At 39.4% G+C, this 18,285-nt stretch overlaps 1 long non-coding RNA gene across 1 annotated transcript; it reads right to left on the minus strand.

Moving 5' to 3' along the window:
• Positions 1-4,763: 4,763 nt before the first annotated feature.
• On the minus strand, positions 4,764-18,036 carry LOC146436086 (uncharacterized). The gene is made up of 3 exons (XR_014852883.1): positions 17,910-18,036; positions 5,108-5,239; positions 4,764-5,000 (listed from the first exon to the last, which is right to left on the minus strand). It is a non-coding gene; the product is annotated as an uncharacterized LOC146436086 (long non-coding RNA).
• Positions 18,037-18,285: the final 249 nt, after the last annotated feature.

Genomic DNA, 18,285 nt, shown 5'->3' on the forward strand with positions numbered 1-18,285 from the left:
TCTGAATGGCAGACATGCCTGCTGATCTTTTTCTGTTCTCCAGTTTTTTATAATGTTATAAACAATCAGCAGGTGGGGCAAACACTGCAATTTCTTTTACCACCCACAGTAAAAAAAATTCTCTGTAGGAAGCTCTGAGACCTAAGAAGCTCTGAGATTCTCATGAGCTTGGAATGAAATACAAAGCTAGAGCTAACATCTTGTGGTTACTGATGTTTTCGTGGCACTTCTTGTGTGAGCAGGAGCGTTGGCACAGTGGGAGTCAGCACATTCTGCTGCCCTGAAAAGATTTGGTGCTTTTTCAGTTCTGTGCAAAATGCTCATGGATCAGAAGCCCTTAGCTCATGCTGGGTGCAACTAAACAGCTGCAAATTCAACCTTCATTGTTAGTAAAATGGGGGCTGATGTGATCTGAATTTGTTAGATGAAGAGAGATACACATCAATGAGGTATATAGAAAAAAGCAATGTGGATGTGAAGAGCCTCAGAACTATATCGTGCCCAAAACTTACCCAGTCTGCACAGCTTTTTGGATCCCTTTCAATATGAAAAGGCCCAGTAGAACTCTAGGAGGACATTCTGATATGGATGCTTGTTTGAAGAGGATGCAAGAGGAAAAATGCAATGGCAATTTGGACTGTCTTCCCAGCCCCAATCATGCTGAGGGCTGTATGATTTAAATAATTTTGGATACTGCCTTTAATTGGTTCTGGTTACACAATCTTCTGTTAGTCTCTTTCCTCCCACTGTTTCTCTGAAGGAATGTGCTCTAATGAGAAAATGTTCTGTCCACTTTATTAAGGATGGAGTGCTAGCCATAAAGAGATTTTCCATGAAAATCACCACACAGAAGTGGATTAAATGACAAACATCAGGGCCAAGGGCCCCAGTGGTAGGAGTCATGTCATTATCAGAGAGTTTAAGCTTCTGTCTTTTGCATGGGGAAAAAAAAATACTTTAAAAACACAACTAGTGTGTAGTTGAAGAAGCAGTGTTTGAAAACACAAATTTGCCTGAGAGATATGTACTGTATCTTAATAAAAACCGATTCCAGATTCATTGTTTAAGTCAAATCAACAATGCTCTTAATCTCAAAAAGTTCCTTAAAGTGCTTTGCAAGCACACATTACCCCCCTTTCCTACCCCCACCCCCCCCAACACACCCACACACACATCCAAAAAAAAAATCTCAACTTAACTGAGGTGCTTTGGCTCAGGCCACATATGGGTATTGACCCAGAGGTCAGGACCAAAGTCCTCAAATTCCATTCCGTTCTGTGGACACAAGAAGTAGCCAAAATTTTACTCCTGACCAAACGTTCTTCCTGATCATGTTTTGTACACCTGAAAGTCAGGCAGACATGTGCAGTTGTCTCTGCTTAGCTCAGGCAATTAGGCTGCCTGCAGAAATCACTTGCAGTAAGTGATTCTTCTACACTAGTTTTTAGAGTGTACTTCTACAGTTTCAGAGCATCAGCTCTGCATGGGCTGTGAGTGAAAACAACTGATGCCAGCAGTTTTGCAGCAACTGAATCCAAGGTGCTTACTTTTATTTTTTTTAGGGACTTGCTGCTTTAGGACATTTTGTCTTTATTTAATCTCCTTTTGCAAAAGAAAGCCTTGTCAGCAATTCACTGTAAGAAGAGATGGAGGAGTCAACTAGATGGTTACACTGGATTGTCACTGATGGCCCTTATGGGCTTAAGACAATAAAATAGAAGCATTAACCAAAAGTATCTGATGCTTCATATCAGAACTTTTTAACCTCACTTAGGGGTTCATTAGTGGGAAGAGACTGATCAGTAAGAATGGGAGAATGACAGCAGTTAATTTTAGGAAGAGGGAAATGTTAAGAACATCCCCTTTGTCATTCTAGGGAGGACTGGGGACTGGGGAAGTGGCCTTTGTCATTAAACCTCACTGGGAAAAAAAGAACATGCTGGCTGGGATCAGACAGTGACCCTTTGCCAATATGATTGTGGAAGATTCTTCTGTGGCTGTCTAGGACACAGGCTGCCCCTTCCAGCTGTGCTGGGCACTCACGATGGACAGTTCTCTTTTCTGCCTGTTGTGGTTTAGGAATGGTATTCTCCAGTATAGTATTTCCCCTGAAATCACTCCAAGCCACACCCTGCTCATTCCACCCTTCCCCTCACCCTCCTCTGTGGCAGAATGGAGATGAGAATTGCAGGCACAAAAGGTAAAGATGATAGGTTGAGATAACAATTTACTGGAAACAGCAGTGAGATAAGAAAATGAACAGTTACACAAACAATAGAGAGGGTACAAGAAAAGAAACACCTCCCCACAGGAAAAGATTAAAGTACAAGTGTGGTTGTTTCCCTGGTAGGAGGGTGAATCAGCTTACCTGGTTCTTGGATGGGAAGTTTGTTTGTGTGCTTACATCTGTGTATGCATGCATTTTTGTGATTATATAGCATGGTTGACATTTTGCTGAGGGGATTAAAGAGTTATACATCTGTAGAGAATTTTAGGGTACCTATTTTTCTCCAGGGGCCTCTGCCTTTTCTGCAAACACTACATATAGTAGATTATTGTTAGGTGAATTTTCAGCATGAATAATAATTTCATCAGCTTTCATCAGCAATCTGTAGACACTGAATCTGCTAAATGGCTTATTTATTATAAGGGTCTTTAAGATCTTTCTGCAGTCTCTCGCTGGTGCATTTTGGGATTTGTCCTTCATGATCCTTAGTGTCAGCCTATTGGCAAAGATACCTTTTGTATGCTATATATGTAAACAGATATGCTTTTAAGTCACGCATCTGCATTTCCTCATGTCCATATAGCCCTGCCAAGGGCTATAAAGGCACAGGTGGCTTTTTATTTGTTCACCTTCAGAACAGCAAGTTTATTGTTTTGAACATTTCATCATGTGAACATTGTTCTCTAATACTGTTTTTTGAAAATTGTATCAAACATCTGAATATGAAACTCAGAAATCTCAGCTAACATCCAGGTTCCTTTAAACATGCCTTACAATTTTGCTTTGCATGGCTTGAAAATCTGAATCCACTTATTTTCCAGTGAAGTGTGATTCCGATTTAAATTTTCTAACCTTCTGATGTATAGATCAGGAAGACTCTTACTTTTGAGCACACCGTTGTGAGAAGACAGAATGAATTCTGTTCCCCAGCATTACCCGTGGTTAGAGGTCAGTGTGTCAGGTCCTGCAGCACTGCAGTGATTTTCATTTGGAATGGATTTGTTTGAGGTGACTGTGTAAAATGAGTTGTGATGCTGCACCAAAGGGATGCTATGCAGGACCCTTTGCCACGGATATGCAAAGGATTTCCTCTTGCTCCGACTTTCTGTGGTAGAATTTTATTGTGCAAATATAGTGAAAGAATGAATGTTCAGTGGCACAGAACACAGCTTTGATATTGATTGGTGTTACTGTTGCATAACATTTAGGTACTCTGTCAGAAGCAGGGTCAAATCAATCTACATGTGTTTAAATACTCAGAAATAAAGCGGTAGAAAAATTTTGGGAAAAACCAATTGGATCTTACCCAAAAATGTGGTTTATTAAGCACTGAGTTAGACCAAACTCTGCTTGTCTTAACAAAGCCATGATTTTAAGAGCTGCTTTTGTTCTGAAGCAGTAACAACAGACAGTGAATATTGAAATTAATGGAAAGTCAAGGCACTGTACATATCAAAATGTACTTGGCAGAATTTGATTTTCACTTAGCAAAATTAATAATGGAGATCAGTAAAAACCTAGTAAAAACCATGGAGATCATGGCTTTTTAATGTAAAAATATATGTCACCCCAACATATACATAATGTAGAAGGTTTCAGATCTTTAGAAAGAAGTACATTTATATCACGTTGAACATGCACATGGGAATATGAGGCACGAAGAGCAGAAATGCTTTGCCTGTGTCACCTGGAAGATTAATGAGCAAAGTGAGCCACAATCAATCTGTCTTTGTTCCCCATCCCAGGGAATGCAGAGCAGCCACTGTGGTCAGTAGGCAGATAGAATGACACAAGGCTCTCCTACTTCGCCACTGTATAAGACTTTTATCGCTACCTCACTATCTTTTCCACTTTGAAAGCTGTGACCCCTTTATTTCCAGCTAAAAGTGTTCTCTGTTACCCCAAGAGACAACCTCCTTGATACACACTTGGTTATCAAAGCTGGTTTTGCATGTGAAAGTAGATTCTGGTGTGACAGCAACTTGAAGTTTATATATGGACTGGCAATATATATGTTATAGGCAGCTAGATAAATACATTAACTGGAGGTGGGGTAAGGACAATTTTAAAGATTGATTGGTTTAGATTTGCACTGGAAATAAGACCACAACACAGGTTCTATTTCTGTATCTAAATGTCCTCAATATTGAACTAGATTCAGGTATAACATTGTCACCTTGGAGCTGTCTCCACAAATTTTCATACTTGATTCTTGTATGTTTTTTTCACGGCTTTTTAATTAGATGGATTTTAATCATGCCTACTGGCAAATGAAAAAGTAAGTTTTCTGAGAGAAAGAATGTATTTCTTAAATAGCTGAAATTATGCTCCTTTAAAATCAGCTTTGAGTCTGGAAAAAGCTGTTTTGTGAGGTTTCCAGAGGTTCCTGCCAAAATGCCATGAGACCATTACTTCACATTTACTTCCAGATTTATCTGGAACCCAGAAGTGCAGACACAACACAGAAAAGCTGGAAGAAGCAAGAGTTCATCAACTATTTCTGAACTTTCAAAATGAATTACTTCTGGTTCAGTTTGAGAAAAACAGAAAATTTGGGTGGGGAGGAAGTTGATTTTATTTCCCAGCACTTTTCCATTCTAAAGTAAATCCTCTTCAAATAAAAGATCAGTTTGATTAATTGGAAGATAATTATCCATTTGCTGACTAAACAATAGTTTCTTCTGTTGAAACTAAACAACAATATCTTCTTGCTCATCGTCTTTCATGTATTGGCAGCAGATCTTACGTACATACTGAGAAAAAGGCTAGGTCCCTGTGGGAATGCATGCATGTGGAGGGAAAAAACACAGTCGTTTGAGAAGGGTGATTATAATGCTGCACACATTCCTTCAGGTATGTGCAAGTCAAATACCCACTGACCTGAAGCAGTCATGGTTCAGACAGCCCAGCATGGTTTCCTGCCTGCTGTGACCTGGCATAGCCTAGGACAGCGCGAGGTTTCTTGATGCATGGCTGGCAGCCACTGCTTCCCTAGGAGTGGAAACTTGAAGGCTGGTGATAAAAGGAAAGAAAATTTGCCATTCAGAGTTAGCTTTCTGAAATCATGAAACAGGTAGGTTCATGATTTCAAATTAGGGCTTTCAGGTAGTGGTCATCCTTCCCTCTCTTCCATAGCTGAGTGGGAAGCACTTTCCTAAGCTGAGGTCCAGATCTCAGTGCTTTTCTAAGTGCTGGGCAAAGACCACCCCTACTGTGATACCAATACAATGGAGACACCAGGATGGCATGGAAGAGATGTCTACTTTTTCCTGTCTCTTTTGAACTTTCTCTGAACTTTATTCAGGAAAATCTATTATAAATAAATGTATTTGTGTAAGATAAAATACTTACTAATTTCTGGAAGGTAAGCCAGAAGTAAGCATACCTTCCTTTTTTTTCCCTGTGTAAAAAATAACTTTTTGTTAGTAGCACAGAAGCAGACAAACCTCAAGGAAATTCAAGCTCATTTTTGGTGAACAAGAATACAATAGCTTGCTGATTTTCCAAACAGCCTAATGTTCCTAAAATTAAGTTTTTGGTGTATGCCCAAAGATACTACAAAGAAAACATTTCCTGTAGTATTTTGGTGCTCCTGTTTGGCTCCAGCTGAGGCCAAGAAATGTAGACACCATTTAAGACATGAATAACTGTAATGGTTAACATTTGTAAAGTGATCCAGATACTAACAAGAATGGACTGTGGTTGGAGTGTGAGCATGGTAAAATGGCTCTGTTACAAGCACAGTGCTTTAAATAAAGTGGTGAAAAGGAGACATTAATTTTATTAGGCCTGGTATATTTTGACCAGAGGTGTAACTGCCTATGAAACTGAAAAGGCTGTTAATTTAATCATGGAAATGATTTAGCACAAAATAATGAAAGTGTGGTAATTTTAAAATAAAGCTAAGAGATTTTAATTGCCTAGGACTTAGACTTGCTTGGAATGGCAGAAAAAAGGGATGGATCTTATCTTTTTTCATTGTGTTTTACACACAAAGATGGATTCAAGATTTAAGTCATATAGTGACTTCCTCTTGACACTTTAAGTAGTCCTACTGTTCTTAGACATATTTCACCCCCAACTACAGAATGGTCTAAGTTTTACTAAGTAAGAAAACATGAGCTCTTTTGTGACTTAGAAAGCGAACAGGGGAGGCTTAGAGACGACTGGCATGACTTAATGTGTTTGAAAAATAAATGTAGGCCTAAATGCTCATGAAGAGGAACAGATGCTTTCCCTTTCACTGAGGATCTTTAACAGCACTTCTAGTGTCCTGGTCTGTACATATTCTTGGGCTATACACTCACATACAATACATACCAGTTTGCTGCGTGAAACTCACTAAGAGTGGACATTACCTATTCAAAATGCATGGTAATCAGACAATTACTGGGTTTACCCCATTGATAGTATCAGAAATAAACACATATTTCTATAAAAGCAAGTGGAAACTCTATTTGCAGTAAATTCAATTTCATAAACACCTATTTAAGACAACCAGGGTTGAGTGCTACTGTATTCAATGCAAAAGAATATACACAGACACAGTTTGTGTTTTAAAACGTTCTTGCAGGCTCATAAAGGAAAGTATAAGTTAATGTTGACTTTTTAAACAGTAGTATCAGTCTTGCATCCCAGGAAAATCAAACAACAAATCACTTTCATGGGGTACTCATAAATCAGTAACACACAAAGCTGAGCTGGACAACTTCTACATGACATCAATCACAAACTGTAAAATGCCCAATAAAATTTCACAACATACCTGTGGAACAAGTTTTGCAATGTGCAAATAACACAGATTCCCCACTACCAGGAAGAAAAAAAACAGTCTTTCAACACATACAATACAAATTCTACAGCGTACATGAAAAACAAGTTCCACTATATGTATGGGGGTTTGAAGAATAAATATAGTATCTTGGTAGTCACTAAACCTGAAGTGACCCATTGTCTCATGTTGCATCAGTATTTAGTTTTGTGGTCTTTCATTGCCTCAGGTTTTATTATGAAGGTGAAGTAATGTGAGAACTGGTATTTTAAATTAATTGTTATATTTCTGACTTGAAATGCCATGATCAGTCTAAAATCTGCCTGTTACTGGCCCCATAAATTGGCCCCTAACAGATCCATGAAAGCTTCTGAAAAGCAGAAATGCAAACAGAAAGTAATATAACCACCCAAAACATGGATACAAATGCTTATGCTTGGTTTTGGCTGTAAAAAGTAAACAGATCAAAGAAGCTACAGGGAGAGGGAAAGACAGGCAGTAGTATGGTATTAGAAGGTGCTCCTTCTAGGGGACAAGTTAAAACAGCACTAGAGCAATCGATGAGAGATAAAGTTAGGTGTAAACATCCTTAAAATACAGTGACCTAGACACAAAAAACTACCCCAAAACCAAACAAAAAACACCAAATAAACCAACCAAACAAGAAACAACCCCAAACAAACAAATAAACAAAAAAACCCCAAAACCCAAACAAAAAATCCCCCAAAAACAAACAAAAAAGAAAAATATCCACAATTTTATAATACTGTCTAAAGAACAGAAGGTACATCAAGGAATTTACCCTGCTAGTATCAGCCTATAAGCTAATTACCATTGCCCTTGGGTTGGAAAGATGCATCTCTTCTTTAATGTCCTGGTTCCAGCCAGGACAAGGTTAAATTTTATAGTAGCCAGGAACAGCATGGCTAGGACTGTGAAGTTATTCTACACAACCTCACCCCATGTGCAGGGAGTAGCTGGGAAGAGGTCCCTTCTGCTCAGGAAGCTTGGTGGAGCAGTCGGGTATTGCCAGTTTCCATCTCATGAGCACTTGCATGTTAATTGTTTACTGCTCTTGTTCACTCTGTTATTAATACTTTTGCTGTGACTTCATTTTCGTTCTCATTGCTGTTTCCAGGCAATTACTCTTATGTCAACCTGTGATCTTTACCTTTGTGCCCCCAGTTCTCCTCTCCAGCCCACCACAGGGGGAGGAAGAGGAAGGGGAGCTGGGGAGTGAACAAGGCTCATGGTTTGGAGTGTTTCACTGGGATCATTGAATTAGGGAATACCATTCCTAAACCACAACAGTTACTCATTCCTTTTCAAATTCTTTTGAAGGATTTGGCCTTGCAGCTATGGAGGCACATGAAAGTTGCTTTAGCCATAGGAGCCTCTGGTCACAAAGAAGTGTGCAAAAGCTCAACGTGAAGAAAGGAAACGTATATTTCTTTGCATTTAACGGAAGCAAAATAGAGTGATGAAAAAGAAGAGTAGAAAGACAAGGAAAGGCAGGTCATAGAGAGAGAAAAGAGAATGATACGAATACAGATGTGGAGAAAGCAGAAAAAAGTAAGGCTTTTCACTGCCAGACAGTCACTCGGGGGCGTGTTACAACATGAAGAACTTGATTTTTGCTAAGGAACAAGTGTAGAGCAGAGAAATATCCAGTTTCTCTGCAGCAGTGAGTAGGGGCATTTAAAGTTTTCCATCTCAAGCCATTTCCATGTGACAAAATACTTGCGCACATATTGTGTAATGGTGGAATGCAGAAGCCCATGTGGTATCCAGGGGAGCAGTACTGTACTTTAGGCTGTAGCAGCTCAGTTATATTACCCCAGCAATATCACCGCTGAACTGATGTGCTGCTGTCCCTGGTGACTACAATGATGACAATATTCCCGTGTCTACTAGAAATCCACAAAATCAGGCCAGAGAAAATTATTTATACAAACTGTGGTTCCTCTTTGGAAAAAGGTGAGAATTCATCAAAAAATGACAGGCTTTGTTCTTTTCAGATTTCTGTGAGTTCTAGTCCAACTACATCCAAGAGCCAATAGAAAGTTATTGTGTATATATTTTTTTTCAGTGCTGCTTATTAGTGAATTAATTTGGGAAACTTGTAGAGTATGAATACTTCTAATATACACTAGGAATCAGAATCTTGTACCTTATTCCTGCCTCATCTTTCAGGTTTCCTTTGTGGCCTTCAAGTATACTCTCCTATGTATTTCTCACTCAACAAAGGAGACTCATGTTGAAAGTAGGGCACCTACTTAAGTGTTTAGTTGGATTATGGTTCTTCAGAGGATTTCCTAATCTCTGGAAAAAAATGATTAATTGTTGAAGCATTAGGCCTTCAAGGCCTAGTCTTCCAAGAAATTCAGCTCTGAATCCCGGGCTGGGCTGACTGAATCATTTTATGATGGCCAGACCTAGCACTGTGCAGGGTATTGGTTTCTGAGTGCAAATGAAAACAGGAGGAGGTGAGTGCCGAGTGAGTAAAATGAGATTTAGAAATTAAAAAAAACCCCACAGCTCAAAAAAAAAACAGTGGAAGAGAAAGCATACTACAATTATAGAGTAAAACTTTCTTGGGACATAGTCACGGAAGAGAAGATATTGTATGTTTCTGTCTTCTTATTTAGCTTTGTTAGACCAATTTTCAAGATGAGAATAATTAAAGCTGTGTAATGACACTGGATTATGAGATGCTGCAGTTGACCATGAAGCCTTGACCACATTTGTGATGGTAATAGTTTCCCAAAAGTGCTGTCCCATGTAAGGTAAAACACAATGTTAACTTCAGCTAAGTAAAGTTTGAAGGAAAAGTCCATGATATGGTTAATTGGCAAATGCCCATTTTTTTGCCCATCTGAAAAACATCCATGTTTAATGTGATGACATTCTCTTTAATCTGATTAGAAGACTTGAAAACTATCAAACGTTCCCATACATGCCCTGTGTTCTCAAAGACCTTTATGCATTTCTTATACATTGCATAAAAACTAAAATTACTTTCCTGCTGGCTTACACATACTTAGGTTAATTTTAGCCAGTGGTTGCATTTCTCATAACCTAGTCCCTCAAAGTGTCTTCTTTTCAGAGTTTGCCAAAGGGCTCGCTTAGAAATGCTAGTTCTTACAAATCTCACCTCACTTTGTTGTGACTAAGCCCTGTTGAAATGCTATCTGTTCCACAGAGCATTCCTTCTGCAGCCATCACATGCTGCTGTGCTTGCTCTGGACTTACTGAACTGCATTGTACTCACAGAGGAATCTCAACTGTTTTTTTCAAGGCCGAGTTTCTATTCTGTCCTGTGTATTTTTAACTTGGTTGCTAATAACTTATGGTACTCTATAATGACAGAAAACATCATAACAATCTTGAGTAGGAGAGGAGGTCAGCCTGTCTGAATGCTGATAGAAACTGAAATGACGGTATGAAATAAGTCAATAAATCATCTTGCAGGGCATTTCAAACACGTTTTTTTGCCACTGTGAGTAAGCACATCTGCTGACACAGGTCAGACCTGGGATAACATGGGATTTTTCTAAGAACTGATGGTTTCTCTGGTATGTACAAGTACTTTTTAACTTTAACTTGCTATATCCTACTTCACCCCTAACACCATTTCCCCCCAACTCACCACCTCTAATTGCCTCCTAGCACTGTGTTCATGGAAATAGTGGAACAAAGATTACTGTGCTCTGAAATTTCAGCCAAGGGGAAACTCTGCCAACATTTTTTACCTGGAAAAAAAATGCTTTTCAAAAAGAAAAGATAAGGAATAGCCTTTGTTTTAATCTAGAATTGCACAAATTAATTGGCTACTCTGAGGCATAGTTATTTGGCATAACATGTTGCTTTGGAAGCTGTTTCCAGGTACAGCGTGGAGCAAATCAAGCTCTTTCTTGTTTCTGGGAGTTCCCTGTCCTTGCCATGGAATTGCAATAAGCAGTCAGAATGCTGTGGTCAGTGGCATAATTGGGTTCGGTCCCGGAAATAATGGGAATTCAGCCAAAGCCTCTGAGGGAATGAGAAAGGGCTCTGTAAACAGTTGTAATTGGGTCTGACTGAAAAAAACATTAATGGTGCTGTGTCTTTTAAACTGCTAAAGCTGCTCTTATACTCTAATTTTCCCCCTAAATGTCTGCATTTTATGCCAGTTGTTACCCCTGTGTCTGTATGGAAGACATAGTTTTCCCATCAATTCCATATTGAAGAGACAGGTTGGATCCTTACTTTCTTCCTATACTTTTTTATCTCCTGGTTCTAGCATGAGAGGCAGAAATGCTGCTGGAAGTTTCTACTACCCTGTGGGGCAGCTCTGCCTACACAACAGGAGTACCACTGCAACTCCTCACTTCTACCCCCACCCACCACCACTGTGGTTGGATGTAACTCTGCTGACAACCAGGGTCCCCATGTGCTGTCTGAACATTCTGAAAACACCTGAATTGTTCTCTGCAGAACAGAAATGAACTGCAGAGGAAGGCAAGATACATGAAGAAATCAATCATGTCAGACATCTCCATTGAGAAAGAAATAACTGGGAGACAGGAAAAACAGCTGGATGGGCGGGAGAACAGCTAAATGACAGGAGTAAAACTGTGGGTTTGGTGACGTTTTTGGTAAGAGAGGAAAAAAAATGCTTTGCATATATCTGTATGCCTTAAAGAAATTCTTGATGTATGAGGAAACAGAATGAGCAAGGCTCATAGTTTTCCATGTGAAAAATATCTTGCTCAAGAAAGTGAAAAACAGTGCTTAGAGCAAGGATGGTGCTGCCCCATTCTACAGCTGAGCCTGTGCACCATTAGACAGGCTGGCCCACTTGCATCTTGGCATTTCTCCAGTTCTTTCATAGGGAAGTGATGTTTGCCATGTTTTCATCTTTTTGTCCCAGTGGATGGCAGCTGCAGCAACAGGGAATGACTTTCTTGAGATGTCTTTTCTTGTCTGTAAGAAATTGCTAAGTCCGATGAGGCCTGCAATGGCAGAGAATGAAAAAAGAGGCATGAAGAATGAATGACCTGTGTGCCTGAAAGCTTGGCTGCTAGTTAATCTGATAAAATATATTGACTTTGTCTACAGACTTTGTTCTAGATAGGAATAAACAGGAGCCATGGTCTAAAATCTAATGTTGAGAGTTTTCTTCACATGAAAAACTGTCAAAAGTGAAGTGCAAGAGCATGAGTGCAGCCCTACTTTGTCTCTGTTGGCTTACACCCAGTAGCAAAGGCACTCCGGAAAGGGGCTCCACTGATAAGATTTAACTAAAAAAAAACTTGTGTTAGACTTGATGTGTAATATATCTAATGATCTGGAAAATATATGTTGGATATTCTCCCTACGGGCATGGACCTAGACACAGAAAGACAGCTGTAGTTTTCAACAGACAAGATTATTGCTCAGCTTTCACACAGTCTGTATACATTGAAACTGACACTGTTTTCTAACTATTGAAGAAATGCAAAATTCAGCAGGGCTGGGGAATTACTGAAATACTGTAATACTTTTGAAGCCAGACCCATACATATTTAGGTGGAAAAAGGCAGTGGAAGCAATGCAACCTGAGAATTATTTTCTGTGTAACTTCAACTTGATTTCTCATCCCAAACTGAGTGATAGACTTGTCTAAATTTGTACATCTCTCCTTGGCCTCATCACACAGCTTATGAATGTTTGACAGTGCCTGTGAGTCTTTATGATGTCTGTGAGGCAGGAGAAGAATTCTTGTTTTCCTTTTGTTTTAAGGAGGAGAAGAAAGATGTGAATTGCCAAAGGGCATGCAAATACCTGTGCCAGAGCCAGGAAACAGGTACACGTTTTCAGTGGCAGGTTTTTTTCAGTCGTGTCTGTTTATTCAGTGCATAAATAAGTAGATGTGTAGTGTAAAGATTTCCTACTCTGTGTTTGCTCAAAGCATGGGTGTTTTACATAATTGCTGTGACATTGGAGCAGTCTTTGGTCAAACACACACCAAACTCACATCCTGGAAGACTCTTTCAGTGCTGTAACATGTACAGAAAAGTGGCTCTAATATCTTCTATCTTCTTGGCCCTGATTCAGGGTCAAGAGGATATTTCCAACAGTTGCTTTTTGCAACAAAGAGTGCTCTGAAAACCCAGGCTGTGTGAACTGAGCAAGTGCTCAGAGCACACACTTCTATAAGAAGCTTGCTTGCCTACTAAGCAATTCCCAGCAATGTCTTTGGCTGCAAGCTATTGTTATTTGTTTGCACTGTGGCAATGCCCAGAGGCTCCAGTCATGGATCAGGGCCCCATTGTGTTAGGTATTCTAGAGACACAACAAAAAGGTCTTTGTCATACTCTTAAGGCAAATCTGAGGTGAGTCTGGGAAAAGAACTTTCCCAAATCCAAAGTTCTAGGGCCAACTTCTAAGCAGTTTACTGCTCTCTACACTTTGGGTTTATCCTTGGTTTTCTCATCGGTATTGTTTATTCAACACAGATAATAAGTGAACTCTGAAAACACAATGGGAAATGCAGAAATTTGATGTAGTTACTTGTATTTCCCACTGACCTTTTAAATAAATAGCCATCCCGTGACTAACAAAGGTGCCTTGGGGACTTTGTGGCCATCTTTGGCTCCCTTGGAGTCTTTTGTTGTGGTGACTAAAGTGTATCCCGAGGCAGAAATATCACTTGCCAGAAAACAACCTTTTTCTGTGCGTGTATCAGATGTGTGTATTTGATTTGCTTCATGCATATGGCATTGCTGGGGGTATCCGCATGACAAGAGGATTTTTGCACCTCAGGCATTCACCAGCTGCTGGCACTTGAAGTCACATTCCTTTCTGTATCACATCACATTTAGTTGCTGTGGATACTCTTGTGATGCCAAAAACAAAGGATTAGGACTTACTGTAGCCCTTTCTCTCCTAGAACAAAAGGTTCTGCCTCTGAGTGTCCTATCTGCAATGCGGGCAAGTGGAGTGCTGAGGGTCACCGAGGAGGGATGGTGCTGGAGCTGCTCACACACCCTCACCCTTCACATGTGGCAGCGATGTGCTCACCTCCCCAGAGGACTTTGGGTGAATAGAATGGGGAATTCAACTTCTACTGAAGTTACTAAAGTGCAAATACCTACAAAGTCATGTCAGATCTGCCTCAGCACTTTGGCTTTCTATGTTTTCTGGGTGTCCTCTGTAGCTCTTCTCTCAGACTCTCAGTTTTGGAGATGCTGCTAATGGTGCCTGAGATAATTGAACCCACAATCACAGGAAAAGGGTCTGGAAAGTCCCTCGAGGTGATTTGTTGGGGAATCACTGTGTAATGCAAGAAAATGGTCTGAGGCCATAGTTTGTATTTTTCTGACCCTAAAAGGATTGATTCTATTTCAAAATCCACATTCAGCAAACAAAAGAAAAAATGTAATGTTTCTGGCAGAAAAAAATATATTAAAGATCATATTAATTCTCAGAATAATTCAGCATTCAACACTCATAATTCTTACCTATTTTCATCTATATGCCAAGTAATTAAACTCCTTTAAACACCTTTCTTTTTTTAATATTCTTATACTCAAAATAAAAGTTAATACATTTAGCCACTGCAGGTGGGCTTGTTTCATTAGTCTTGTCTGCCATGGATTCAAAAATGGAGAGAACAAACATTTATCAGCTGGAGTAAAGACTTCTTTTCAGTTTCCTTTTCTGTCTTCTGAGATGCATTCCAGGCTTTCAAAGAAGCCACAATAAAGCTTTATTTTTCTATTTATATGCTCGTACATTATTTTCATTCATATATCTATAACCAGATAAACATTCTGAAAATTCCCATTGCAGTATAATCACTTTGTTCTTCTTTTGGGATACTGACTCATAATTAAATAGATGCAGCTGAAAGACAAAAATTTGGCATTGAGACTGTACTGCTGCAGTAAGGGGAAAAAAAGATGGAAACAGAAGTTCTAAGGTCAGCAAAGCAGATTGGAGTAGGAACTCAAAAATCAGTTTAATGGTCTGATGCATCCACAGATACCCTGTACTAACAATGTACATTACAGCTAGTGTTTTATACTTCGGCTTCAAAATGGGGATAATTATTTGCCTGTGTTAGAGGCTTTTGTGAGAATACCTATTAGTTACTGTAAAACAAAAAATCTGATAACGTAATAACACTCATATAGGTATCAAGAGAGAAAAGAAGCTTAATTAGCATCTCACTAGAGACTGATATTCTCCTTAGAGAGAACAATAGATTGAGTTACTGAAGGTAGCCAAAATTCAATCCTTTGCTGTTTATGTAATGAGCTAACTCACCATTGGTATTTGTTGTGAATTGCACAGTGAAAGAATTTACTTTAAAATGCCTTTTTGTTGAGTCTTGAATGTCTCGTCCAAGATGTCTCAGTTTTAAAAAACTTTAAGAGAATTTGAGTGTGACCTGGATTCTGAACCTAGCCAGATTTAACACTGCCAGGCAGCATCTGCAGCTCTGGGTTAGGTAGCTGCAGGAGCATTTCCAGGGTAGGGCTGCACATGCCAGGTCTGCAGCCTGACTGGGATTTGCCACCCTGCTGGAAGGGGTCTCAGGCTCCTACTGTGAAGCCAAGACTTACAGCTTTGGAAGTTTGGAATAGGATTTTTGGATCTACTGGGCAGGCTAATGCCACCACTAAAGCACAGGCTGTAGGTAGAGTCTCTCTCCCCTGTTCCAGGGTACAGTCCTTTCATGGCTTCTTGCTGTGGAGCTAGGGGAGCAGACAGGAAAAACAGTGTTAGATTTGTTGTAAGTCCCTGCCTTAAAGCAAACAATTTCCTTCTTGGGGACAGAACGTTCCTTAAATGAAAATGTTGTATTTCTCATAAAATCTGTTAATGCTGCTGAAATGTCAAAGATAATGATTGTAATCATTGCTTTTAAGGTGTCAGAAATGTACATGGTCATATCAAAATAAAGTGTAGTCTGCTTAAATCTGATCACATGTAGCAAGTAGCAATAGCATCTTAAATATTGTAACTGTCCAAAGACTTTAGAAATGTCTTTATTTAAAAATAAGATTTACCCATGTATTTTTTAACAATTAAAAACCATTACAAATTGGGTAATAAGAAAATACATTTATATTATTTTATTTTTAGTCACTTGTCTTCAGGAATAGGATAGGCAATGTCCCTGGGCTCTTTCAAATGTTTCTGTTAAGTTCCAAGCTCTCATTTGTTCAAGTGATAATTTTCCATGTCTAACCTCAATTTTATTAGCAAGGAAAATTTCTATAACTTGACTCACTCAGTCCCTGTTTCATGCTGCACTGCTGAGGAAAACCAGCTGTTTTTACAGACATCTCTCAAGCAAGGTGATGTGCATTTCCATGTAACTCTTGCAAATACAGTGCCGCCACTTTTACAAAAAAAAAAATGTATTGTGAAATAGTTACATCCTTGAAATATGTTGTAGGGTGTTAGGAAATTAGTCTTAGCCAAACTGAAGGTGGTTTCTTAAAATAACTTGTAGCATTTATGGCTTTTGTAAAGTTTGTGATGTGGAAGAGCTGCTAAGAATATAGAACCACAGAATAGCTTGGATTGAAAGTGATGTTTAAAGCTCATCTAGTCCAACTGCCTCTGAAGTGACCCCCATCCAACCTCATCTTGATTCTAGGAATGAACCATCCACAATTTCTCTGGGCAACCTGTTCCAGTGTTGCACCCCTCTCAAAAAATTTCTTCCTTATATCTAGCCTGAATTTACCATCTTTTAGTTTAAAACCGACTGCAACAGGCCTTACTAGAAAGCTATCCTCATCTTTCTTATGAACCCCCTCAACTACTGAAGGATTGCAGTGAGGTCTTCCCAAACCCCAACTCTTTTAGCCCATCCTCATGAGAGAGATGGTTCAGCCCTCCTATCATTTTTGTGGCCCTCCTCTGAAAAGGACAGGTCCATGTCTTTTCTGTGCTGAGGATCCAGAGCTGCATGCAGCACTCCAGGTGTGGTCTCATGAGAGTGGAATAGAGAGACAGAATCACCTCCCTCGACCTGCTGGTCAGGATTCTTTTGGTGCATCCCTGGAAATGGTTTGCTTTCTGGGCTGCAAGTGCACACTGTTTGCTCATGTCCAGCTTCTCATCCACCAGTATCCCCAAGTTCATTTTTGCAGTATAATAAATGACCTATCAAGGACAAAATATATTTATTCTAAAATTTAAATTCACATTTTTTTTAGGCATTTCCCATTTCTTAATCTTAAAATTGCCTGTACTACAGGGAATTTTCCTTAAATTGAGAATAATAGGTCTGAAAGTCCTTGAGTTCAGATAGCCAGAGGACCTTGAGACTATTGGCTCTAGTAAGTTTCCCATTACTTCCAGATTCCTTCTCATGGGGAATCCCTGCAAGTGTTCTGGACTATTAGATTTCAGAGCAACCCATCCATCTGGATCTGTCTAGGCTAGCTGATGGCACTGCAAATATCAATTTCATTCAACATCTTCAAGGTCAGGGAAGATGCTTTGAGAGGCAGCACAGAAAATATATATTCCAAAAACATTTGTTTGTACTCTTGGACTTGGGAGAAACCTAAGAAGATATTGATTTCAGTGTGAGTCAGGTAAATATTATATATGAAAATTATGAGATTCTAACTAATTCAAAGTGTTCCAATCTTTGTGAGTTTGCACACATCATTACACAGGCCATTGTTATAGTGTACTGTGTTATCTTTAGATAGAATAGTAATGCTAAAAAAAATATAAAACAAGTTTCTACTTGGGTACATAGGATAGACATCTTAATTTAGTACATTCATCAATGATTAATCTCCAGACATTGCTGCTTTACTTTTAGTTGGTAAACCTTCAGTTTTGTGTGTAACTTTGGCTGCTTTTCTGTGTGTCTTCAATGAGTGAGGGAAAGAGCCACACCTTCTGCCCTTGGCTCACCTTGCAGGCCCTCTGTGGAGGAAAGCTGATGCATGAGGTGCTGCAGGCAGCTGCTGAGTGCCCAGGCACAGAGGAGACCTCATACTCCCACTGCCCACAGTAAGAAGACCATGGTCTGCACTGGCGAAGACAACGCCTGCAATAAAAAAAAAAAAAAAAGTTTTCATTCTCACATTCTTATTTCATGAACTTCTACAAAATTAAGAGTCCAGCTTTGAGAAAATTACACTGGCAAATTCTTCTCTGTTGTGAGCAGGATCTTGCTGTCCTCATTCAAGGAGGAGTTCCTATTCTGGCCTTGTCTTGCATTGTTAAAGAAATCTGGACTTTTCCTAGAAGCTTGAAGGTTTTTGGCTACTAGAAATGCTAGATATTT

This window comes from Lichenostomus cassidix, chromosome 5 (genome assembly GCF_008360975.1).
Source record: "Lichenostomus cassidix isolate B80296 chromosome 5, HeHo_3.0, whole genome shotgun sequence".
NCBI lineage: Eukaryota > Metazoa > Chordata > Aves > Passeriformes > Meliphagidae > Lichenostomus > Lichenostomus cassidix.